This window comes from Mesoplodon mirus (genome assembly GCF_964341445.2).
Source record: "Mesoplodon mirus genome assembly, chromosome: 16".
NCBI lineage: Eukaryota > Metazoa > Chordata > Mammalia > Artiodactyla > Ziphiidae > Mesoplodon > Mesoplodon mirus.
Window position 1 is genome coordinate 27,846,070 of NC_138992.1, and position 26,676 is coordinate 27,872,745.

General features: G+C 38.4%; 1 long non-coding RNA gene across 4 annotated transcripts in view; it reads left to right on the top strand.

The window, feature by feature from the left end:
* The window catches only part of LOC309791705, a 215,173-nt gene that overhangs the window by 115,777 nt on the left and 72,720 nt on the right, over positions 1 to 26,676 (top strand). For all 4 annotated transcript variants that reach the window (XR_014291542.1, XR_014291543.1, XR_014291544.1 and 1 more), the window contains one exon: positions 5,314 to 5,454. This is a non-coding gene — a long non-coding RNA (uncharacterized lncRNA). The remainder of the gene's footprint in view (positions 1 to 5,313; positions 5,455 to 26,676) is intronic.

Below are 26,676 nucleotides of genomic sequence, written 5' to 3' on the forward strand. Positions count from 1 at the left end.
GATGATAACATTTTTAAACACTAGAAGAAACATGTTGTCTTTCTGTTAAGGTTGTTAAGCTTGGAAATTTTGAACCTGGCACCAGTGGCCATCTTCCCTGACACAATGAGGAGTCTGTTGCAGAATGAAGCTAATCAGAGACAGTGATGAAAGGCAGGTAGAGAAAGAAAGAGCAAAAAGGCAAAAGCAAAAGAGAGCATGAGTGCAAGAGAAAGCAGGAATGAGTGAGCAAATAAAAGAGGAAGAGTAATGATTTACAAGAATGTTTCATATAGATAAACTTTAAGCTTTTGCAGAAACACATTTTAGGTTACATCAACCCTGTGACTGGCATTTTTCAAATATGAAATACAGATACAGAAATTATATGTTTATTTAACCAGTAATCAATCAGTGATTTCCATCTAACACTGTTAGATGTTCTCATTAAAACTCTATAAGTCAAAGTAGACTCTAAAATTTTTTAAGTAAAAAAAGCTTAACATGTAAAAAATTACAATGTGTTGTGTAGGAACTGTCATATGGAGAAAGATAATAAGTGCTTAGGGAACACAAAAGAAAGAGATATTAACCCTGTAAGTAAATGAAGATGGGGAAGATATGGAAAAAGTATTCACATAAGGGACTTCCCTGGCGGTACAGTGGTTAGACTCCATGCTTCCACTGCAGGGGGCGTGGGTTTGATCCCTGGTGGGGGAACTAAGATCCCTCATGCTGCACAGTGCTGCCAAAAAAAAAAAAAAAAAAAAAAAGAATTCACATAAGCTGTAACTAAAAACCAAAGGATAAATAGAAGTTGGTAAATAAATAAATCATGAATGAGGACAAGCGGAAGGCTTGCATTTGTACTGGAGATTTAAAATTCATGTAAACTGTATCAATTTACTAGCTTCTATTACCAGTATCCTGTGTACTCAAAAAGGGAAATAAAAATCTGTCTTCAAATGTCTATTATTAATACACCTCACTGATTTTCTTCAATCTTTTCTTCTTTAGTTAAAGCTTTAAATTATACTAAATATTTTCAAGAGAGGAGGTGAGCAAGGCTGACTTGATGTATGAGCCTGTGATATTAGACCTGCTCCAAAAGAAAACATCAGCCAAAAGAGATTGCACTAGCAACTACATGGCACTACTCAAAGGGCACCTGAATGGCTCCTGCTCCTCTTTCCTATTTCCAAATACTTCCTCAACCTGCTAACATGTTTTATTTCCTTTTGTCACCTTGCATTAAATCAATCTAATTAAAGATTCATTTGAATGGTAGTTTTCATTTTACAAAGTGGAAAAAAAAAGATAAAAGGTGTAGGGGTGTGGGTAAGGGGGATGGGTTGTAGTCATTCACACCTTAGTTTAAACAGTTTGCTTTCCTCTTAACCACAACTTACAGTGTATAAGAAACCAATCCAAGTGCACATGGCAGTGTTGTGGTTGGAATTATGAATTTTCTTACAGTCAAAAAGAGCTTGTTTGAATCTTGCCTCTATCACTTTACTAGCTTTATGAGCTTGAGAAAACTGTTTAATGTTTGGAGTGTCTCCGTTTTCTTGTCTCTAAGATGAGAGAAACATGGTTACCACTATTGTTATATAATATACATACTTAACCAGCACAGTGTCCAGAGCTTGGTTAAGCAACCAATAAATGGTAGTTATTGATACTAGAGTGGAGAAAAAGAGGTAATTTTTTAGCAAGAGAAGTGAGATCCTGGGTGAACGGAAGACGACAAAGGCATACTTTGCCGTTTCAGTACTTTTGCCTGTGACAGGATCAAAGGTGCAGATTCAACAACCATGTGACAATCAAGGTGGAGTTGATACAAATGTATTCAATATTATTATGTGTTCCCGATTTTGGTGATAGAAAGGTCACATGTAGTTCATTAATATTGCATCAACATTTGATCTCAAATTTGTTGGTTCTGGATTTTTGTTTTCACTATAACTTTCCTTCTTATGACTATTCCTTACAGAGTTAGGCAGCAGCACTACACGGGTGCTTAAGGGGAGTGCAAAGAGTGTCTTAAACAAAGGTGAATATTTAAAATGTCTGTTTCCTGGACCGCTTTGCAAAGATGTATTGGGTCGGCCAAAAAGACCAAAAAGATGTTTGGGTTTTTCTGTAACATCTTACTGAACTTTTTGGCCATCCCAGTATTTTACCAGATCCTGTTTTCAAAGCAGCTTATAGCTGATACTTACAAGATTCCTCCTTTTAAAAGTGCACATTGAGTACAAACTGAGCCTAAAATGTTGTTTTTTTTATGCTTGTCATGCGCGTGTTAACATTCCCCAGCTGTCCATTTCAAAAGGACAGTGGGTCTATCCATGTTGTAAGTTTGCTGGACTCTTCCACAGGGCAGCCACTGTGCTAAGAGACAAAGTAGGGATGCTCTTCAGCAACCTTCACGCTGCTTAGACCAAACTCAAAGCCACACCCTTGAAAAGTGATAGAGTAAAACTGCATTTTAATTTCTGTTTTTCCAAAAGCTGCCTAATGTAGTTAATTGACAAAAGCAACTGTATTTTCTGATCAGAGACATAAACTGTAAACCTCAAGGCAATTCTTCTCTTGCCAGTGGTTGCCCTTGATAATAAAATAATTACCACATTGACAGCATTCACTCAATTTCAACACTGAGGATTTCTCCCACAAAGCATGCTGGAGAAAAGTGCCAGGCCACAAGACAGTTAAATCGAATTATTTCTGCATTTCGCCCTGGCTTGGTTTAAGTATAAATGCCCATACTCTCTCGGTTATTCCACCTCTGAAAAGCACAGGGATTTTTTTTTTTCTTTTTCAGCTTTCAGTGTATAGCAGTATTATTTATGGGACTTGGGACTCCACAGTTTTAAACCCAATATTTATCTTTTTAATATGAAATATTCAACCATTGTTTTGTGTATTTGACAGGGTTGGTCTCTGTCCTGAGACCATACTGAAATGTTTTTGGTTCTCTATGCTTTCTCTTGACCTCAGGCCTTGCTCATTCTGAGCTGCTGAGAACTCTCTCCCTGTCCACTGCTGCTCAGCTCATTTCACCCTCTAACTCCTGTTCACCATCCAGGTATTGGTTTAGTTATTACTTCCTCCAGGAAGCCTTCCCTAATACTTTAATTCTGGGTTAAGTGGCATGAGTTCTGTACACTTTTCGCGTTACATTTCAATTGCCTCTTCACTTAGTTGAATTCTCCACTAGACTGAGTTTTCTGAGATCAGAGACACTACTTTGTTTATAGAATGTATTTAGCAGCTGGAAGGAACACAGTTTGTCATTTAGTAAATATTTTTTAAAGTATATTTGATTTTTTGTTCTTTTATAGCTATTCTTTTCCTTCCTATCCTATGGTCAGTCAGCATTTGCTCCCCTCACCCATTAACTTTGGTTAACTTTGGTGGCTGTGTGGTTTGCTTTAACCAATGGGATGTGAGCAGATATAACATATAACACATTTGGGCCAAAGCTTTAAACGCACTTGCATGATTGACACTCCTCTTCTTCCTGCCTTCCACGGTCAGAAAAGCACCTTTCAGATAGTGGCTACTCCTCAGACTTGATTCAAAGAGAGAAGACACTTGATGCAAGCTGAACCCAAAAGAGCCCAGCAGAACCCAGTAACATGAATGATAAATGACTGTTGTTGCAAGTTGCTAAGATTTGGGATTATTTGTCACCACAACAAAAGTTGATTAATAAAGAAATTGATACCTAGAAGCAAGGCATCAGTGTAACAACAATAAACTAAAATATGTAGTATTTGCACTGTGCCTGTTATGGGAGCCCCTGATATTAAAGGAGGCTGGACAAATGACAACCTCTTCTATGCAATGGTGAAATTTTTGGTAATACTGTTACCTGAGATAACTTGAAAGGCAGAAAATATACCTGTAAACTTTGCAAAGAATTTTCAAGGGCCTCCCTGGTGGCGCAGTGGTTGAGAGTCCGCCTGCCGATGCAGGGGATACGGGTTCGTGCCCCGGTCTGGGAGGATCCCATATGCCGCGGAGCGGCTGGGCCCGTGAGCCATGGCCGCTGAGCCTGCGCATCCGGAGCCTGTGCTCCGCAACGGGAGAGGCCACAACAGTGAGAGGCCCGCGTACGAAAAAAAAAAAAAAAAAAAAAAAGAATTTTCAAAATGGAATGTTGGTAGCCCAAAATTGCTTTTTAGGCTTTATAAGGAAGAATAAACTCAGAAAATAATTGGACTTTTTTCAATGGAGTGGAAGAGAAAAGAAGAATGCAGAAGTCCAGAGACATAGTTGAAAGATGTTACTGTTTCTCATCTCCAGCCAGTAAATTATTTGCAAATTAAAACAAGGCCTCAATGCAAAACCAAGTCAAGGACATGGATAGTTGTTTTCTAGTTGTGTGTACATTTTATTACACTGAATCATTTTAATTATTTTTTAGTGAATTTAAAGCACATCAGAAATTTAGCAACTTGAGCAAATTCTGAGTGTGAAATTACCATAGTAACAAGTAGGCAATTTTAAAGATAATATCAAAGAGATTTTTAAGTGGATAAATAGGAGGAGCAACTTATATTATCTATTATCTTTTAGAAGCCTACTATACAGATCAGAAGGCAAAAGCAGTCTTCAAAAATTAATATTGTAGGGGCTTCCCTGGTGGTGCAGTGGTTGAGAGTCCGCCTGCCGATGCAGGGGACGCGGGTTCGTGCCCCGGTCCGGGAAGATCCCACATGCTGAGGAGCGGCTAGGCCCGTGAGCCATGGCCGCTGAGCCTGCGCGTCCGGAGCCTGTGCTCCGCAACAGGAGAGGCCACGACAGTGAGAGGCCCGCGTACCGCAAAAAAAAAAAAAAAAAAATTAATATTGTAAAGTGCTTATAAAGAGTTTTTGTCATCATAAATATGAAAAGTTAATATTTTTATCCTACTAAGTAAAAGTATGCCTAATTAATAATAATAAGATGATGATGATGATTCAGGCTTGGGAGTAAAGATCAAATCAAGACTGGTGTCACCACACCATTTGTTAAGACCTCTGATCCCTTTAAAGTGATCCCCAGTAAGTCATTTCACTTGTACAAAATGGTTCTGGGTAAAGAAATCATAGATTGGCCTAATGGAAGCCTAAAGAGTGCAAATTATCTGTAATTAAGCCTAGAAGTATGTCTGCTAATTATGGATCTGGCTATTGGCAGGTGGCACTAACAGGAAACAAAGATATCAAAGAAAGTAACAATTTTTTTTTTAAGTTGTAGTGCCAAAATTGCTACCAGCCTGAATTAAAAGAGGTTGTGATTGTTTGAACAGTAAAACTACCCTTGAGCTCTCGACTTTTTTGACAGGATAAGGAAGCTGTTTGGCATCCAAAAACAGAAGTTTCTCCCAAACAGGATATTGGAAAAGGAAGGACTTCCCGGAAGGTGAAGTCAAGAGTCATGAAGAACAATAGACTATGAAGCTACCTCCAGGAAACAAAATTGAAGGTTGGTTAAACACAGTTCCTTACACTCAGGTTAGCAGACTTTATAACAATTTCTCCATGGGATTTCAGAACTTCTGTGAATCAGTGACTGCTAGGTTCTCACCTTCTTCCCCTTCCTAAATGAGAGTGTTTACTGTGGTTACACTATTTTATTGTGGATGTGTAGGTATGTATTTTATCATGGGTGGGTACAAATAACAAATCTTTTAGGTCATAGGACTTTGGCTCAATAGAGCTACATTTGGGCATGATACAAACTCAAGATCCTGGATTTCAAGCTAGAGGTTTTGATTAGATCAGACCTTGGAGTATCTTTAGGATGGGGTGATTACATTTTTTTTACAGCAAGGAAGTGAACATTCGTGAACTTGTTCACAAGCAGGCTGTGGTAGATTACATTATGTCACAAATACTTATTCCCTCCATACCCTTGCCATGCTTCCCTGTGAGCACAGTCTATTTTCCTTTCCACTGACTTTAACCTGGGTCATATTACTTTCTTTGGCAAATAGATTGTCTTAGAAGTTTTAAATGTGTTTGCAAATGTGCTTATACATTGTACATGGCTTGGTACCCAATCTTGATGTTTCCCTCCAAAATGAGAATAGCATGTCCAAGATACTAGCTTACTCCTTCAGCCTGGGCTATGGAATGAAAAGATAATTGTCATGGAGCCAAGGTCTAGCTCAGCCAAACTCAGTTAAACCCAGAAAAGCCCTCACCCTCATGAACTTAGGCAATCAATACATATTTGTTGTTATAACCCACAGAGATATTGGGATTGCTTGTTACAGCAAAAGCTGGCTAATACAAGTTTTGAATGAATTTGTTGTTGAAAATAAAGAAGGAAGAATTATATTGTCTATAAAAATGCTTGGTTTATATAGGAAAACCATGTAAGAATCTGAATGCACATAAATAAGTGAACTCAATCAGAATTATTCACAGGTGGAACTAATAGAGATACTATCAGGTTGACCAAAAGGTTCGTTCAGGTTTTTCTGTAAGATGTTATGGAAAAACCCGAATGAACTTTTCGGCCAACCCAATAGTTGAGTTGCTTGGTTATTTGCTACTTGGACAGTAGTTTTTTTTTTTTTTTTTTTTTTTTTTGGCTGCATTGGGTCTTCATTGCTGCACATGGGCTTTATCTAGTTGCAGTGAGCAGGGGCTACTCTTCCTTGCGGTGAGCAGGCTTCTCATTGTGGTGGCTTCTCTTGTTGTGGAGCACAGGCTCTAGGCATGCGGGCTTCAGTAGTTGTGGCATGCAGGCTCAGTAGTTGTGACTCATGGGCTCTAGAGTGCGGGCTCAGTAGCTGTGGTGCGCAGGCTTAGTTGTGCTGCGGCATATGGGATCTTCCCAGACCAGGGCTCGAACCCACGTCCCCTGCATTGGCAGGAGGATTCTTAACCACTGCACCACCAGGGAAGTCCTGGACAGTAGTTTTGAAGTCAAAAGTAGTGACCCTAGATTCAGAGGCCTAGAGGGGATTTTGATAGGCTTTTTAGACATCTTCTTTTTAAAAAACTAATCAAGAGGTATCTATAGACCCAAAAGTCTGAAAGAAATTCCAGTATATATTAGAAGATGGGTCAGTGTTTCCAAGGATGTTGATACTTAAAGAAGAGCCTGCAGATTTAAAAAAGGGAATGCCAATGTTGAATGTTTAAGACATTGATTTTTTTAAACTAATTTATTTATTTTTGGCTGCGTTGGGTCTTTTTGCTGAGCACAGGCTTTCTCCAGTTGCAGAGAGTGGGGGCTACTCTTCGTTGCGGTGCAAGAGCTTCTCATTGCAGCAGCTTCTCCTGTTGCGGAGCACGAGCTCTAGGCCGCATGGGCTTCAGTAGTTGTGGCTCGCGGGCTCTAGAGCGCAGGCTCAGTAGTTGTGGTGCACAGGCTTAGTTGCTCCGCATGTGGGATCTTCCCGGACCAGGGATCGAACCCATGTCCCCTGCATTGGCAGGCAGATTTTTAGCCACTGCGCTACCAGGGAAGTCCCAAGACATTGGTTGTTTAATGCTGTATATACAAGCCAACTTGAGTAATGAGATTTTGTACCTGGAATGTAAAAATTATGTAGCTTGTTTTTGAATTTTCATCATCCTATAGTAGAGAGTACTTTTTAGATGGAAAGAAAAAAGACAAGGGAGTTCTACTTAGAAGTATGTTCTGAATGACATGTATGTGTCACTGAGAAAAGAACCAAATTGATGAATGTTGTGGCAAAACCCCAGGGAATTAGGAGTTCACGACTTAATTAGAAGTTCCACATGTAAAAGGAAGTATCTAAATAGGCTTACTTAAGAAGGTCTATCATCTGACTACAGGACTGAACTAACGCCTTTATTCATCTTTTTAAATGCTCTTGCAACTGTGAGAGTTAGCATCATCAGTATAATTTTTAAATTCTAGAAAGATATTTTTACAAGAACTTGTCCCATCTCATGGATTGCTAGTTTTCTGAACTTTTAGATACTGTATCATATTCATAAAAATAACAGAAATGAAAAGATGTTTATATATATATATATATCCACAAGTATCCTTCTTAAAAGAGAATTGGTGTATTGAGTCGTTCATGAATCCATTATTGACTAAGCATTTACTGAGTACCTGCTACATGCCAACCTTTCTTTTTTTTTTTTTTAATTGAAGTATAGTTGATTTACAATGTTGCTTTAGTTTCTGGTGTACAGCAAAGTGATTCAGTTTTATATATATATGTTTTTTCCATTATTTATTATAGGATATTTAATGTAGGTCCCTGTGCTATACAGTAGGACCTTGTTGTTTATCTATTTTATATATAGTAGTGTGTATCTCCTAATCCCATACTCCTAATTTATCCCTCCCGCACCCCCTTTCCCCTTTGGTAACCATTAATTTATTTTCTATGTCTGTGAGTCTGTTTCTGTTTCATAAATAAGTTCATTCATGTCATATTTTAGATTCCACATATAAGTCATATCATATGGTATTTGTCTTTCTCTGTATGACTTCCTTCACTTATTATGATAATCTCTAAGTCCATCCATGTTGCTGCAAATGGCGTTATTTCATTCTTTTTTATGGTTGAGTAGTATATACCACATCTTCTTTATCCATTCATCTGTGGATGGACACTTAGGTTGCTTCCATGTCTTGGCTATTGCAATAGCCAATAGTGCTGCAATGAACATTGGGGTGCGTGTACATTTTCGAATTATGGTTTTCTCCAGATATATGCCCAGGAGTGGGATTGCTGGATCATATGGCATCTCTATTTTTAGTTTTTAAAGGAACCTCCATATTGTTTTCCATAATGGCTGCACCAATTTACATTCCTACTAACAGGGTAGGAGGGTTCACTTTTCTCCACACCCTCTCCAGCATTTGTTATTTGTAGACTTTTTAATGATGGCCATTCTGACCAGTGTGAGGTGGAGCATGCCCACCTCTTGATCAACTGAGATGGAGTATAAAAGAAATGACCATCTACTCCAGGACCTTATAATTTAACAAGTGTGTCAAGATTTATATGTATGAAATAATTAAGTAATAAACTCATGGTGATAAATGATTTTTGTGTTAAAAACAATGGTTCAGGAGATAAATTCTTTGGACTGTTAGAGACTGGGATAAGTAAAAGGAGGACCAGGGCAGTTTCCTAGAGGAGTGAGACAGATCAAAGAGAAGTCTGATCTTACAGTTGGGTTAGATTTGTTTAGGTGAGTTCTAACAGCAAGAATAAAGATGTAAACATAGGAAGCAGTAAAGAGAGTACAGCAGTATCTTAAGGAAACTAAATTACTGAGAGGCTTAGGGCTAAAGGAAATACGTTGTGTGCCATATTTATACTTGAAAATGTCTGCTTGCTTCACAGACAACAATGTTGCAAATGGAGACTATGACTAGCACAAGTAAGATGAGGGTAAGCATGCCTATCAGGGTCCCGAGGCCTCTAGCTTCTTTGGCATCTTTTGCCAGCTCAGTAGGTGTCCCAATTAGCTAGGAGAGAAGCACTTCTAGGACACAGAACTTTTCCTATTTAGAGTTAGAGTTAGTTCTAGTTGAGAAGTACCGGTTTGTGTGATCCCCATCATATTAATGAAAATAACAAAACACCGTTCATGAACATACATTGCCCATGTCTTCACTGAGCTGTTGCTGCATGGAATGGGAGAAACTCTTTATTGTACTTGAATGGGGAATAAGTGCATAGGTACTAGTATTATTTCATTCTGTAGAGAGCACAGTCAAGAGATTCCTTTTGCCAAGTGATTTCAGCTTTTTTGACTGTGGTCCTCAGTAAGAAATACATTTTAAATCACAATCCAATACACACGTTCATAACTATGTCTATATTGATATATGTTAAACATACAAATTATTTTAAGACATTATATACTTTATGTTCATCTGGATAAGAGCAGACTGTGGTTACTGTTTACTGTAGTTGTGCTGTGAGAGGCTATAAATTTCCTTTAGTGTCTTGCTTTTGTCTCCCCTTTAGTCTTTGGGTTTTCACAGAAACTTCTTTTTTTTAAAGATTTATTTATTTATTTTTGGCTGCGTTGGGTCTTAGTTATGGCACTCAGGATCTTACTTGAGGTATGTGGGCTCTTTCTTTGTGGTGCGCAGTCTTCTCTCTAGTTATGGCGTGCGGGTTTTCTCTTCTCTAGTTGTGGCACGCAGGCTCCAGAGCATGTGGGCTCTGTAGTTTGCAGCATGCGGGCTCCAGTTAAGGCGCTTGCGAGCTGAGTACTTATGGTACGTGGGCTTAGTTGCCCTGCAGCATGTGGGATCTTAGTTCCCTGACCAGGGATGGTACCCACATCCCCTGCATTGTAAGGCAGATTATTTACCACTGGACCACCAGGAAAGTCCCGCGACTTCTTAAATAGGATTTGAGCCTTGTAGTTCTTTTAGCTGTAATCTCCTGATATTATACAGGAATCCTATGGATGCTGTGGTAAGATGCAGGGGAGGGAAAGTATTCTATAGTCCTATGACTAAGTCTCAGTCTTTTAGTGAGCCTGGATTGGGTGTTGCCCTTCCTCCAGATCAGTTAGGCTTTTGTGAAATCCCAGTTAGGCTCTGGTCAAATAGTTTCCCTTAAGTGTAGACCTTGTTAAGAAGAACAGAAAGTTCTGGGTATATTTCAAAATGGTTACTTTCCCCCTTTTCCTGATGAAAGCGCTAGGGGATTTGTCTCCTATCTACACAATGAGAACATAATAGAGCTTCTAGAGGTAAAGCTCAGAAAAGCCTGAGAATCCCTTTAAAATTGGGCCCCATGGAGTTTCTAACTCTCAAGTTTTGGGAGTTATAATTTTCAAACATTGAGGCACTTAGCGATTCATCAATTACAGTTTAAAGAATTCCTACCAATCCTGGCTTCTGCTGCTGGCTTCTGCTCCTGGGCTTCTGTTCCTGGTAAACTGTGATTCTCTGTATCTTCCGGTCTGTCTCTCAAGTTTGGGGAGGAACAATTTATCCTTTGGCCTCAGATCTCTGATATATCTAAGAATTGAAGACTTTCAGTTTGTTCAGCTTTTTTTTTGTGAGGATTGGAGTGACAACTTCTAAGCTCTTTCAATACTTCATTATATACAATGAATACTATTTTTTCTGTTCTATTTAATTGTATCTCATTTTAAAAATTGCTTGTTACAACCCACTAAACTGGGTTACTTTTATGGCTATACAAGTTTTAAAGGGAACACAATTGAATTCTTCTATAACCTGAAAGTGGGAAAACTATGACTCCAGAAGCAATAAAAACGATGAAGTTGATCAGATAAAAATTTAAAACCTGATCATAAAAACAGCCAGATTAAAAAAAATGATTAACTGGGAAAAAGTATATGTTACAGACAAAAGACTAATGTCTCTAATATATATAAAAGCTTCTAAAACTAAAGGAAGAAGACAACCCTATAGTAAAATGGGCTAGAAATATGAGCAGAGCTCTTAGGAAAAAGAAATGCACATGGATCTTAAACATAAAAAAAGGTTTCAACCACGTTCATAACAATAAAAGTATAATTTAGAACTTCACTGAGTTGCTATTTCTTTCTTATCAGTTTGGGAAAAATCCAAAAGTTTGACAGCATACTCTGTTGATGAGGCTGTGAAGATATATGCACCTTAATACATTGTTATAGAAATACAAGATGTTGTAACTCCTATAGAGAGAGGAATTGGTCAATATATATCAAAATTATACAAATGCTTACCCTTTGACCTAGCAATCCATTTCTAGGAATTGACCACAAAAATACACTGGGAAAAGTACAAAAAGGTAGGTTTACAAGGAATTCATTAAAGTACTATTTGTAATAACAAAAACTGGAAACAACCCAAATGTCTATTAATAGGGGATGGGTTAAATAAAACCACGCTATATCGATACAATGGCATACTTTGCAGCTGTAAGAAGGCATGAGTAATAACTATAAATACAACTATATCATGATCTCTGTGATATACTCTATGATATGAAGTTTAAAAAGGAGTGTTTATAGTATACTGACATATATCTATAAAAGTGGGAAATAACATTTCCTTATATTAAAAATAAAGGAATAAACAACAAATGCTGGACAGGATATAAAGCAACAGGAACTCATTCATTGCTGGTGGGAATGTAAAATGGTACAGCCATGTTGGAAGACAGTTTGGTAGTTTCTTACAAAACTAAACATAATCTTACTGTATGATCCAGCAATCACACTTCTTGGTATTTACTCAAATAAGTTGAAAACTTATCTCCACACAAAAGCCTGCACACAAATACTTATAGCAAATTTATTCATGATTGGCAAAACTTGGAAGCAACCAAGATGTCTTTCAGCAGGTGTAATGATTTGAATGTCTTCCTTCAATTAATTTATATGTTGAAACCTAACCACCAAGGTGATGGTATTAGGAGGCAGTGCCTTTGGGGAGTGATTAGGTCATGGGGGCAGAGCCATCATGAATGGGATCAGTGCCCTTACAAAAGAGGCCTGAGAAAGCTCCCTTGCTCCTTCTACCATGTGAGGTTACATTGGGAAGTCAGCGGTCTGCAACCCAAAAGAAGGTCTTCACCAGAACCCAACCATGCTGGTACCCAGTCTTGGACTTCCAGCCTCCAGAACGATGAGAAATAAATTTCTCTTATTTATAAGCCACCCAGTCTGTGGTATTTTGTTATAGCATTTCTAATGGACTATGAAATGTAGGTAGATGGATATATAATCTGTGATGCATCTGGACAATGGAATTTTATTCAGTATTAGAAAGAAATGAGCTATCAAGCCATGCTAAGTCATGGAAGAAACTTAAATGCATATTACTAAGTGAAAGGAGCTAATCTGAAAAGACTACACACTGTATGATTCCAACTATATGACATCCTGGAAAAAGAAAAACTATGGAGATAATAAAAGGATCAGTGGTTGTCAGCCATTAGAGAGGAGGGAAGGATGAGTAGGTGGAGCACACAGGATTTTTAGGGCAGTGAAACCCTTTGAATAATACTATAATTGGGGATATATGTCATTATATATTTTTCAAAACCCATAGAATATACAAATAGTGAACCCTAATGTAAACTATGGACTTTGGGTGACAATGATATGTCCATGTGCTTGTAGGTTCACTGATTGTAATAAATGTACCATCTGGTGCAGGATTTTGATAGTGGGGGAGGCTGTGTGTAGTGGGGGTAGGGGGTATGTAGAGAATCTTGGTACCTTCTGCTCAATTTTGCTGTGAACCTAAAACATCTCTAAAAAATAAAGTCTATTTATTTATTTTTTAATAAAGAAAACAAACCATACAAATGTTTGCCAAAAAGAGAAAAAAGAGGAATAGGCTGCAGGACACAGAAATAGAAGTTGAATTTTTAAAAAAAATTCTTGTTATATAGAGTTGACTTTGGAATTATGTAAGTATTTTACATAATTATAAGAAAAAATAAAGTTGGAGTGGGACTCAATTTCTAAAAGTAAAAAGTGAAGTGAAAGAAACAAATGAACCTAACTTATATCCACTTTAATTCTATAAACATAGAGGAACAATTCTAACTGATTTAAAACACAGTAATTTGACTTTATATCCCTAGTGTAGGATAACCTAAGGATAAAGAAACTGCAAATAAAAAAATCTTGCTTTGTTTTTAGTAATCATTATACTTGTGATAGTGTTTATGTTAATATTCTGAGACTACGTGTAGTACAGAAAAGCAAATGAGTAAGTTGAATTCACTGAGAACTGAGATTTTTTTGGCATAGGAGAAGACACAAGTATAAACTACATGAGGTTAAGGAAAACCTCTCTAGTCTAGTACCTAAATTGGAAGTATTAATATAGACTCATCTTGTCTTCTTAAAAATGCACACTTTTTAACTGTGTCTACTAAAACGTTCTGGAAATAATGAACCTAGTATCAATGAGCACTCTTAAAACACAGATTGTGTTCTCTAAATACCATTTCCCACTAAAAAGAATTAGTGATTCTTAGACAGATGGCTGATTCCAGTGCCGTAACAGGAAATGTACTGAGAACATTTGAACATTTTTTTAACCAGAAAGCAAGAAAATTATCAAAAACTACTGGGGTCTTGTCAAAAAGATAGGTGCAATGAATTGATACAAATCCAATATATTTAAATTTATAAGTTCAAAATTATACTTTTAAAAAACTTTATTGATTGTCAATATCTTTTAAATGGACTATACATCAGGGAAAGCAACTAATTGATGTCAAGAAGTTTTACTTTATGGAAGTATACCAGCTAATAAACAATAAAGGAATGGTGGAATTATAATAGCACTATTTACAGTCCCCAATACTTTAATAGATCTAGACAGTAATCACAGTGGCTGCTAACATCACGGAAAGTGAGACAAACGGACATTATGTAATTCCTGGGGAAGTGCAGAATATCACCCAAGAAGAATTCTTGCTAAAAAAATCAAGCCCAAATCTGTCAACACCTCTAAATCTAACTACCAATTTATAGGAAATACTGGGGATGGATGAACACATTAAATGACACCATGAGAATACAAGCAGAATGTGGGGAGTAGCGACTCCACCAAAAAAAACCAACTACTGGCTTTCTTCAATAACCATACCAAAGAGAAAGAGAGAGGGAGAGAGAAGAAGAGAGAAGGAAAGAGGGAGGGAGAGAGATAGGGAAAAAGAAAAGTTGCAAGTAATAAAAGAGATGGAAAAGAAACCTATATATAAAAAGAAAATAAAAAGATATAACAACGAGTTACAATGTATAGACATCATCTGGATCTTAATTCAAATAATAAACCATTAAAAATAACACTCCAAGAGATAACTGGAAATATTTCAACATTGTCTGGATATTTATGATATTAAAAAATCATTTTCTGAGGTAATGATATTGTGATTATAGTTGAAAAAAATAAGTATACGTACATATACAAATACATACACTCAGAAATATTCACAGATTAAATTATATGGTATCTGGAATTTGCCTAAGTATTTTAGAGGTGGGATGGTAAAGAGTATGGGTATAGAGAGGAATCAATCTGGCTGTGAGTTGATAACTGCTGAATTGTTGAACTGGGTGATGCATGCTCTCCCATTTATACTCACAGGATTTTAATTTATGAAGACGAATCATTGTCAAAACAGAACTAATGCCATTGACAGAAGATTTTTATTACTTACGTTTTCTTTTTTTATGAGTTTCTGCTTTATAACAAAGTAAATCAGTTATACACATACATCTGTTCCCATATCCCTTCCCTCTTGCGTCTCCCTCCCTCCCACCGTCCCTAATTATTACTTACATTTTCTAAGAGGAGGGGCACACCGTGCTACACAAGAGAAGCATCAGGTGGTCAGAGACAGAAGACAGGAACAAGGGGAAGAGCCTGTAGTGGGGTTTACATGAGGAAGGCGAGGGAGAGTAGGGTAAACAGCTTGGGATTGGCCAGTTTGAATAATTCTGGCAGGCTTTGGACTATAGGGATGGTCTCTAGTTACTTGATAGCTGTGTCTGGGATGATTTAGGGCAGGAGAAATACTGGCTTCATATGTGAGAGTTAGATAAGGAGGTGGTTGGCTTGTGTATGAGAAGGGACTCCCAAGTAAATTATTTACTATCTTTAGAAATTAGCTAGCTCTGGAAGGGGCAGTCTCTCCCCAGGTCTGTAAGGCCCTCAAATGCCAGCATATCAATACAGAAAAGAAAATATAGTTAAAGTAATTGGCCCCATGGTGAACAGATGCCAAAAGACAAATACAGAATCTAAGAAAATACATACATGGGGTACATTACATTGCTTTCTCTATAATTATATATGTTTAAAATTTTTCTTTAAAAATTTGACTTAAAAGAAAAAAAAAAAAACTAGAAAGGGGACTTCCCCGATGGTCCAGTGGTTAAGACTCCACACTTCCACTGCAGGGGGAATGGGTTTGATCCCTGGTCGGGGAACTAAGATCCCACATGCCATGCGGTGCAGCCAAAAAAAATTAATTAATTAATTTTAAAAAAAGAACTAGAACATTAGATAGTGTAAATAGGTTTTTTTTTTCCAAAGAGAGCTACAACAATATCACCCATTTCACATGTTCTTTAGCATTGTGGCCTTGCTACTTTCCTATTAGGAGGTAGAGTCTATTTCCTCTACCATTGAATTTGGACTAGCCTTGGTACCTATTATGACCAATGGGAGATGTAATGCTTTGACTTCTGAGCCTGGGCCTCAAAAGTTATACATCTTCTATCTTTGCTTCTTATAATGCACCTTCTGGGAATTCAGCCATTATGCTATGAGGAAGCCCAAGCAGCCACATGGAGAAACCTATGTGGAGAAATACCAAGGTCCCTGACTACAACCTCAGCTGAGTCCCCAGTCAGGAGCCAGAAATAACTTGCTAGATATGTGAGTGAGACCATATTAGACCTTTAGTCATTTCAGCACCCGCACTGACAACATGACCCCTGACAAAGAAGAAAAACTATTTAGCCAGTCACTGCTCGAATTCCTGATGCATAGAATCATGAACAAATAAACCACTTTTGTTTTAAGCAATTAATTTAGAGGTACTGTGTTGCATAGTGATGAATAACTGATTTACAAATATAGGAACATCTTGCAGAGATCATTACTTCCTTATGAGAAGAAAATAAAGAACTATAATATGGATGTGATCTTTAAGGAAATGAATAAAAATAAAGGCAAATTTAATTTAAACACCAAAAAAAATTGATTTCATGATCCATGAAATTTAAAAAAAATACTGCCTGAAGTAATGCAAGGCAGATGGTCAATAAGTGGTTCAGAGCTGGAAATATCTTTACATTTTTAGAACAGTGAGGTCTACTTAGCTGGAATAAATAACAAAGTTAGAAAAGTAGCAAGGAACTAGATGGAGGAAGGTCAATAGAGGCATTAACCTTAAATGTCTCAGTTAATAGTGCAGACTTTATTCAAGAGGCAACAGGAAGTTGGCTGAAGATTCTGAGCAGGACAGTGACATGATTTAATCAGTATTTTAACAAAAGTATTGAATAGTTGCTTTAGAATGGATTGGTTTAAGAAAAAACTCGACACAGCAGGGCCAGTTAGGATGATTTCCAGATATGAGGTTATGAGAATTTAGACTACGGAGATATTAAGTACATACAAATTCAAGAAACAATCTAATAAATAATTAAGAGATGACTGAAAGGAGAAAGGAAATGAAGAAGGAAAATCCAGAGAGGATGCTGAGATTTTGAGTTGGGATGAATGAAAAAACTGTGGTGACACTGATAGAAAAAAATTGAAAAGAGATATTGTGTTGAAAGATGATGAAAATGTGGTTCTAGACCTACTGAGTTAGTAGAATATCCAAGTAGAAATACTCCATGCCCAGTTTCTGGCACAAAACTGAATTAAGGTGAGACATTATCAATCACAATATTAATCAGTATTTCCCAAAATGTGTTTCTCAAATGCCCCATTCAAAGAGTTTGAGACCAAATAAATTGGGAAAATGTTTGCTCCTTCTTGGATATCCATAGTGCACATTAGGGTAATGAACACTCAAAATGATCCTTCTGTAAGGAAACCTATATAATTTTGCTAAAGCAAAGCATTCCAAACTATGGTCAACCTTTGACATACTTTATATCATGACATACTTGGAAAATGCAAGAGGAGACTCATCAAGAATAAACCTATTAGCTAAAGTCAGAACACAGAGTCAGTCAAAAATGGAAAAAGAAGATTGAGAGTGATGGTCAGGGGGTTAAGAACTGAACTATGACAGAGGAGATTCTGGAGAAGGGACTGTCTGACAAATGGAAGATGATCATGGAAGTTCAGTGCCAGCTATGATCACAGAAGCCAACCTTTAAGTGGGTTTCAGAAGGACAAGGTGGTCATGTGCTGCAGAAATGTTGAGAAGCCGAAGCCAAAAAAAGAGAATTAGAAAAGGTAATTGGATTTAGTAAGAGGTCAGTTGTCACCCTTGAGTTTTGATGGAATGGTTTGAAGGAAAATGTATAATAGAGGCCAAAGAAGAAGTATGTTGTGAGGGAAATGAATATGAATAATAGATAATGATTGAAAGGAAAAGAGTAACTCCATGAGTTTTCTATGTCAGTTGAAAAATTACCAATAGTAAGAAATCTGTGCCCATGCAAAGACTGATGAGAATATGCCAATGAGGCAGTCCAGGAATGATGCTGGAGAGTGGGAATAATTTATCTGGGGAGTAAGGAACATTTTTAGGGTAATGCCAAAAGAGGGCTAAATAGATGAAATGAAAGAGAAGAACTACTAAGGGTCAGAATTGTTGGGTAAAGGAGGCAGATAACAAGGGAGAAGGCTGTACTCAGAGAAAGAAAACCAAATGCATGCCCCCTTGGAAGAGGAGCAATGCCAAGCTACGTTAAGGACAATAAAATCTGGGAGACTGAGAAAGTCATTTAGGTAAATGTTGAATATAAAATGGAAAGGAATATAAATGTATATTCTTTAATAAAATATATTCTTTAGTACATATAAAAGGAAAAGTTTGGAAAGGATGGTATGATCTGTCCCCTTATTGTTTACTTATTCATTTATTTCAATTGCTTATTAAAGATAAGTCCTTCCCATTAAACTCTAAGTTCTGTAAGGCAGACCTTGGTCTGTCTTATTTGTTTTTGTGCCACTTATGTCTAATAGTGCCTGGCACATAAGAGGTGATTGGTAGATATTGGTTCAGAATTTATAAGGTGTGCCTTGGTCCAGGAGACAGAGTGGAAGTGTGGGGTACAAATGATAGCAATCAATATTTGATTATAACAGAAGAGGAAGTCTAGGTCTGTGAGTGGGGAAACTTGCCTAATTAATAAACATTTTTGAGTTGTGAAGCTGGGCATTACCTCTCAGATCATCTGATCTTGATTCCTGTTTCTAAGGAAGGTTCATTTAATTTCCTAGCCTTAAGAAGCAAACTCAACCAAGAAAGACTCATAACACCAAAAAAAAAAAAAAAAAGCCTATATTTTATTTCATCATCTGGGTTTTTACAGTTACCCAAATACAGAGAATATGAATATATTTTCCCCCTTCACAGGTCATTTCCATTTCCTACTAGTTGCTGCATCTTCAGTCTTTTCAAGTCATCATTCCAATAGTGCATGATCTCTCACCCTCCACTCTCAATGTCAGCTCCAGATACACCCAAAAATACAAGGCCACTGTGAGAATTTTAAGCTTTCTGTTTTTGAGAATTTTAAGCTTTAAAACACCTGGTGAACATGAAATGTGGTAGAGAGCAGAGGCATTTATGTAACACTTTTCAATTGTGCCAATAAGTCTTACTGTTTCTGACTTAAGAGGCTGACTCTTTTAAGACCAACAAATCATGTAGGAAAAAGCATCAACTTTGGGTCAATGATCCAGACTTAGTTTTGAATCCCCGAACCACTTACTTGCTTGCTAGTGACTCTAGTTAAGTTATTCAACTATATGCAGTGGGGATGATAATAACTTACAGTTTCGGGTTGTTTTGAAAGTTGCAGATAATATCTATAATGTACCTGGTACAAAGCAGACACTCAGTAAAGAGAAGCTACAAATATTTTTATCCAAATTCTCTGTTTAGATAGCCAAAATACCACAATTAGGGCCACAGTAAAACACTGTAAGTCTCTGGCCATGGCAAATGAAAAAGTGCAAATGAAGATGAGTCTAGACTTCCGAGTAAGATGGCGGAAGAGTAAGACGCGGAGATCACCTTCCTCCCCACGGATACACCAGAAATACAGCTACACGTGGAACAACTCCTACAGAACACCTACTGAACGCTGGCATAAGACCCCAGACCTCCCAAAAGGCAAGAAACTCCCCACATACCTGGGTAGGACAAAGCGGAGAGATCCCCACACAGAGGATCGGTGCCGAGCGGCACTCACCAGCCCGAGAGGCTTGTCTGCTCGCCCGCCGGGGCGCGCAGCGCTGGAAGCTGAGGCTCGGGCTTCGGTCAGAGCGCAGAGAGAGGACTGGGGCTGGCGGCGAGAACTCAGCGTGAAGGGGGCTAATGTGCCACAGCTAGCCGGCAGGGAGTCCGGGAAAACTCTGGAGCTGCCGAAGAGGCAAGAGACTTTTTCTTCCCTCTTGGTTTCCTGGTGCGCGAGGAGAGGGGATTAAGAGCGCTGCTTAAAGGGGCTCCACAGACGGGCGCGAGTCGCGACTGAAAGCGCGGAGCCCAGTGACGGGCGTGGGACGCTGGGGCTGCTGCTGCTGCCAAGAAGCCTGTGTGCGAGCGCAGGTCACTGCCCACACCGCCCTTCCGGGAGCCTGTGCAGCCCGCCACTGCCGGGGTCCCGGGATCCAGGGGCGGCTTCCCTGGGAGAACGCACGGCGCGCCTCGGGCTGGTGCAACGTCACGCCGACCTCTGCCGCTGCAGGCTCGCCCCGCACTCCATGCCCCTCCCTCCCGCCCGGCCTGAGTGAGCAAGAGTCCCCGAAGCGGCTGCTCCTTTAACCCTGTCCTGTCTGAGCGAAGAACAGACGCCCTCCGGCGACCTACACGCAGAGGCGGGGCCAAATCCAAAGCTGAGACCCAGGAGCTGTGAGAACAAAGAAGAGAAAGGGAAACCTCTCCCAGCAGCCTCAGAAGCAGCGGATTAAAGCTCCACAATCAACTTGATGTACCCTGCATCTGTGGAATACATGAATAGACAACACATCATCCCAAATTGAGGAGCCCGGAGTCAGTGCTGCGCCTCTGAGGTGGGAGAGCCAACTTCAGGACACTGGTCCACAAGAGACCTCCCAGCTCCACATAATATCAAACGGCAAAAATCTTCCAGAGATCTCCATCTCAACACCAGCACCCAGCTTCACTCAACGACCAGCAAGCTACAGTGCTGGACACCCTATGCCAAACAACTAGCAAGACAGGAACACAACGCCACCCATTAGCAGAGAGGTGGCCTAAAATCATAAAAAGTCCGCAGACACCCCAAAACACACCACCAGACGTGGACCTGCCCACCAGAAAGACAAGATCCAGCCTCATCCACCAGAACACAGGCACTAGTCGCCTCCACCAGGAAGCCTACACAACCCACTAAACCAACCTTAGCCACTGGGGACAGACACCAAAAACAACGGGAACTACGAACCGGCAGCCTGCGAAAAGGAGACCCCAAACACAGTAACATAAGCAAAATGAGAAGACAGAAAAACACACAGCAGGAGAAGGAGCAAGATAAAAACCCACCAGATCTAACAAATGAAGAGGTAATAGGCAGTCTACCTGAAAAAGAATTCAGAATAATGATGGTAAAGATGATCCAAGATTCTATTTCCCAGATCCAAAATCTTGGAAATAGAATAGACAAAATGCAAGAAACAGTTAACAAGGACCTAGAAGAACTAAAGATGAATCAAGCATCGATTAAAAACACAATACATGAAATAAAAAATAGACGGGATCAATAGCAGAATAACTGAGGCAGAAGAACGGATAAGTGAGGTGGAAGATAAAATAGTGGAAATAACTGCTGCAGAGCAAAATAAAGAAAAAAGAATGAAAAGAACAGAGGACAGTCTCAGAGACCTCTGGGACAACATTAAACGCACCAACATTCGAATTATAGGGGTTCCAGAAGAAGAAGAGAAAAAGAAAGGGACTGAGAAAATATTTGAAGAGATTATAGTTGAAAACTTCCCTAATATGGGAAAGGAAATAGTTAATCAAGTCCAGGAGGCACAGAGAGTCCCATACAGAATAAATCCAAGGAGAAATACGCCAAGACACATATTAATCAAACTGTCAAAAATTAAACACAAAGAAATCATATTAAAAGCAGCAAGGCAAAAACAACAAATAACACACAAGGGAATCCCCATCAGGATAACAGCTGATCTCTCAGCAGAAACTCTACAAGCCAGAAGGGAGTGGCAGGACATAATTAAAGTGATGAAGGAGAAAAACATGCAACCAAGATTACTCTACCCAGCAAGGATCTCATTCAGATTTGATGGAGAAATTAAAACGTTTACAGACAAGCAAAAGCTGTGAGAGTTCAGCACCACCAAACCAGCTTTACAACAAATGCTAAAGGAACTTCTCTAGGCAAGAAACACAACAGAAGTAAAAGACCTACAATAACGAACCCAAAACCATTAAGAAAATGGGAATAGGAACATACATATCGATAATTACCTTAAATGTAAATGGACTAAATGCTCCCACCAAAAGATACAGATTGGCTGAATGGATACAAAAACAAGACCCATATATATGCTGTCTACAAGAGACCCACTTCAGACCTAGAGACACATACAGACTGAAAGTAAGGGGATGGAAAAAGATATTCCATGCAAATGGAAATCAAAAGAAAGCTGGAGTAGCAATTCTCATATCAGACAAAATAGACTTTAAAATAAAGACTACTAGTAGAGACAAAGAAGGACACTACCTAATGATCAAGGGATCGATCCAAGAAGAAGATATAACAATTGTAAATATTTATGCACCCAACATAGGAGCACCTCAATACATAAGGCAAATACTAACAGCCATAAAAGGAGAAATCGACAGTAACACAATCATAGTAGGGGACTTTAACATCCCACTTTCACCAATGGACAGATCATCCAAAATGAAAATAAATAAGGAAACACAAGCTTTAAATGATACATTAAACAAGATGGACTTAATTGATATTTATAGGACATTCCATCCAAGAACAACAGAATACACATTTTTCTCAAGTGCTCATGGAACATTCTCCAGGATAGATCATATCTTGGGTCACAAATCAAGCCTTGGTAAATTTAAGAAAATTGAAATTGTATCAAGTATCTTTTCCGACCACAATGCTATGAGACTAGATATCAATTACAGGAAAAGAGCTGTAAAAAATACAAACACATGGAGGCTAAACAATACACTACTTAATAACGAAGTGATCACTGAAGAAATCAAAGAGGAAATTAAAAAATACCTAGAAACAAATGACAATGGAGACACGACGACCCAAAACCTATGGGATGCAGCAAAAGCAGTTCTAAGAGGGAAGTTTATAGCAATACAATCCCACCTTAAGAAACAGGAAACATCTCGAATAAACAACCTAACCTTGCACCTAAAGCAATTAGAGAAGGAAGAACAAAAAACCCCCAAAGCTAGCAGAAGGAAAGAAATCATAAAAATCAGATCAGAAATAAATGAAAAAGAAATGAAGGAAACGATAGCAAAGATCAATAAAACTAAAAGCTGGTTCTTTGAGAAGATAAACAAAATTGATAAACCATTAGCCAGACTCATCAAGAAAAAAAGGGAGAAGACTCAAATCAATAGAATTAGAAATGAAAAAGGAGAAGTAACAACTGACACTACAGAAATACAAAAGATCATGAGAGATTACTATAAGCAACTCTATGCCAATAAAATGGACAACTGGAAGAAATGGACAAATTCTTAGAAATGCACAACCTGCTGAGACTGAACCAGGAAGAAATAGAAAATATGAACAGACCAATCACAAGCACTGAAATTGAAACTGTGATAAAAAATCTTCCAACAAACAAAAGCCCAGGACCAGATGGCTTCACAGGCGAATTCTATCAAGCATTTAGAGAAGAGCTAACACCTATCCTTCTCAAACTCTTCCAAAATATAGCAGAGGGAGGAACACTCCCAAACTCATTCTACGAGGCCACCATCACCTTGATACCAAAACCAGGCAAGGATGTCACAAAGAAAGAAAACTACAGGCCAATATCACTGATGAACATAGATGCAAAAATCCTCAACAAAATACTAGCAAACAGAATCCAACAGCACATTAAAAGGATCATACACCATGATCAAGTTGGGTTTATCCCAGGAATGCAAGGATTCTTCAATATACGCAAATCAATCAATGTGATACACCATATTAACAAATTGAAGGAGAAAAACCATATGATCATCTCAATAGATGCAGAGAAAGCTTTCGACAAAATTCAACACCCATTTATGATAAAAACCCTGCAGAAAGTAGGCATAGAGGGAACTTTCCTCAACATAATAAAGGCCATATATGACAAACCCACAGCCAGCATCGTCCTCAATGGTGAAAAACTGAAACCATTTCCACTAAGATCAGGAACAAGACAAGGTTGCCCACTCTCACCACTCTTATTCAACCTAGTTTTGGAAGTTTTAGCCACAGCAATCAGAGAAGAAAAGGAAATAAAAGGAATCCAAATTGGAAAAGAAGAAGTAAAGCTGTCACTGTTTGCAGATGATATGATACTATACATAGAGAATCCTAAAGATGCTACCAGAAAACTACTAGAGCTAATCAATGAATTTGGTAAAGTTGCAGGATACAAAATTAATGCACAGAAATCTCTGGCATTCCTATATACTAATGATGAAAAATCTGAAAGTGAAATCAAGGAAACACTCCCATTTACCATTGCAACAAAAAGAATAAAATATCTAGGAATAAACCTACCTAAGGAGACAAAAGACCTGTATGCAGAAAATTATAAGACACTGATGAAAGAAATTAAAGATGATACAAATAGATGGAGAGATGTACCATGTTCTTGGATTGGAAGAATCAACATTGTGAAAATGACTCTACTACCCAAAGCAATCTACAGATTCAATGCAATCCCTATCAAACTACCACTGGCATTTTTCACAGAACTAGAACAAAAAATTTCACAATTTGTATGGAAACACAAAAGACCCCGAATAGCCAAAGCAATCTTGAGAACGAAAAATGGAGCTGGAGGAATCAAGCTCCCTGACTTCAGACTATACTACAAAGCTACAGTAATCAAGACAGTATGGTACTGGCACAAAAACAGAAAGATAGATCAATGGAACAGGATAGAAAGCCCAGAGATAAACCCACGGATATATGGTCACCTTATCTTTGATAAAGGAGGCAGGAATGTACAGTGGAGAAAGGACAGTCTCTTCAATAAGTGGTGCTGGGAAAACTGGATAGGGACATGTAAAAGTATGAGATTAGATCACTCCCTAACACCATACACAAAAATAAGCTCAAAATGGATTAAAGACCTAAATGTAAGGCCAGACACTATCAAACTCTTAGAGGAAAACATAGGCAGAACACTCTATGACATAAATGACAGCAAGTTCCTTTTTGACCCACCTCCTAGAGAAATGGAAATAAAGACAAAAATAAACACATGGGACCTAATGAAACTTAAAAGCTTTTGCACAGCAAAGGAAACCATAAACAAGACCAAAAGACAACCCTCAGAATGGGAGAAAATATTTGCAAATGAAGCAACTCACAAAGGATTAATCTCCAAAATTTATAAGCAGCTCATGCAGCTCAATAGCAAAAAAACAAACAACCCAATCCAAAAATGGGCAGAAGACCTAAATAGACATTTCTCCACAGAAGATATACAGACTGCCAACAAACACATGAAAGGATGCTCAACATCTTTACTCATTAGAGAAATGCAAATCAAAACTACAATGAGATATCATCTCACACCAGTCAGAATGGCCATCATCAAAAAATCTAGAAACAATAAATGCTGGAGAGGGTGTGGAGAAAAGGGAACACTCTTGCACTGCTGGTGGGAATGTGAATTGGTACAGCCGCTATGGAGAACGGTATGGAGGTTCCTTAAAAAACTACAAATAGAACTACCATATGACCCAGCAATCCCACTACTAGGCATATACACTGAGAAAACCATAATTCAAAAAGAGACATGTACCAAAATGTTCATAGCAGCCCTATTTACAATAGCCCGGAGATGGAAACAACCTAAGTGTCCATCATCGGATGAATGGATAAAGAAGATGTGGCACATATATACAATGGAATATTACTCAGCCATAAAAAGAAATGAAATTGAGCTATTTGTAATGAGGTGGATGGACCTAGAGTCTGTCATACAGAGTGAAGTAAGTCAGAAAGAGAAAGACAAATACTGTATGCTGACACATATATATGGAATTTAAGAAAAAAAAATGTCATGAAGAACATAGGGGTAAGACAGGAATAAAAACACAGACCTACTAGAGAATGGACTTGAGGATATGGGGAGGGGGAAGGGTAAGCTGTGACAAAGTGAAAGAGCGGCATGGACATATATACACTACCAAACGTAAGGTAGATAGCTAGTGGGAAGCAGCCGCATAGCACAGGGAGATCAGCTTGGTGCTTTGTGACCGCCTGGAGGGGTGGGATAGGGAGGGTGGGAGGGAGATGCAAAAGGGAGGGGATAGGGAAACATATGTGTATGTATAACTGATTAAATTTGTTATAAAGCAAAAAAAAAAAAAAAAAAAAAAAGATGAGTCTAAATACAGAAAACTATTTGAAAATCTGTTTACGAAACAGATCTCACATCCCTTACTCCACTGTAAACTGCATGACAACTGCGGTCTTCATCTTTAGTAGAGGACTGAAGGTATTTCTCTGGAAAGAGTAAAACAGAAGGTCTCTGGAGCAGGGGATACCAGAGATACTGGTATCCCTAATATCACACTAAAAATATGGAGATTAAATCAATGTTTACATACTGAATGTAGAGCTATCCTTCTTTCTTCCCTCATTCAGATCCCAGAGCTCTGACAGACAGGTCTCTACACTGCAGGCAAGGGATTGGAAGTTTTCTTTGGGCAAAGTGACCAGCCCAAAAGAAGAGACTAAAGACACTGAACATCAGAAATTTTGTGAAAAGGCTAGACCACCAGTAGTGAGGCCCACAATTGACAAG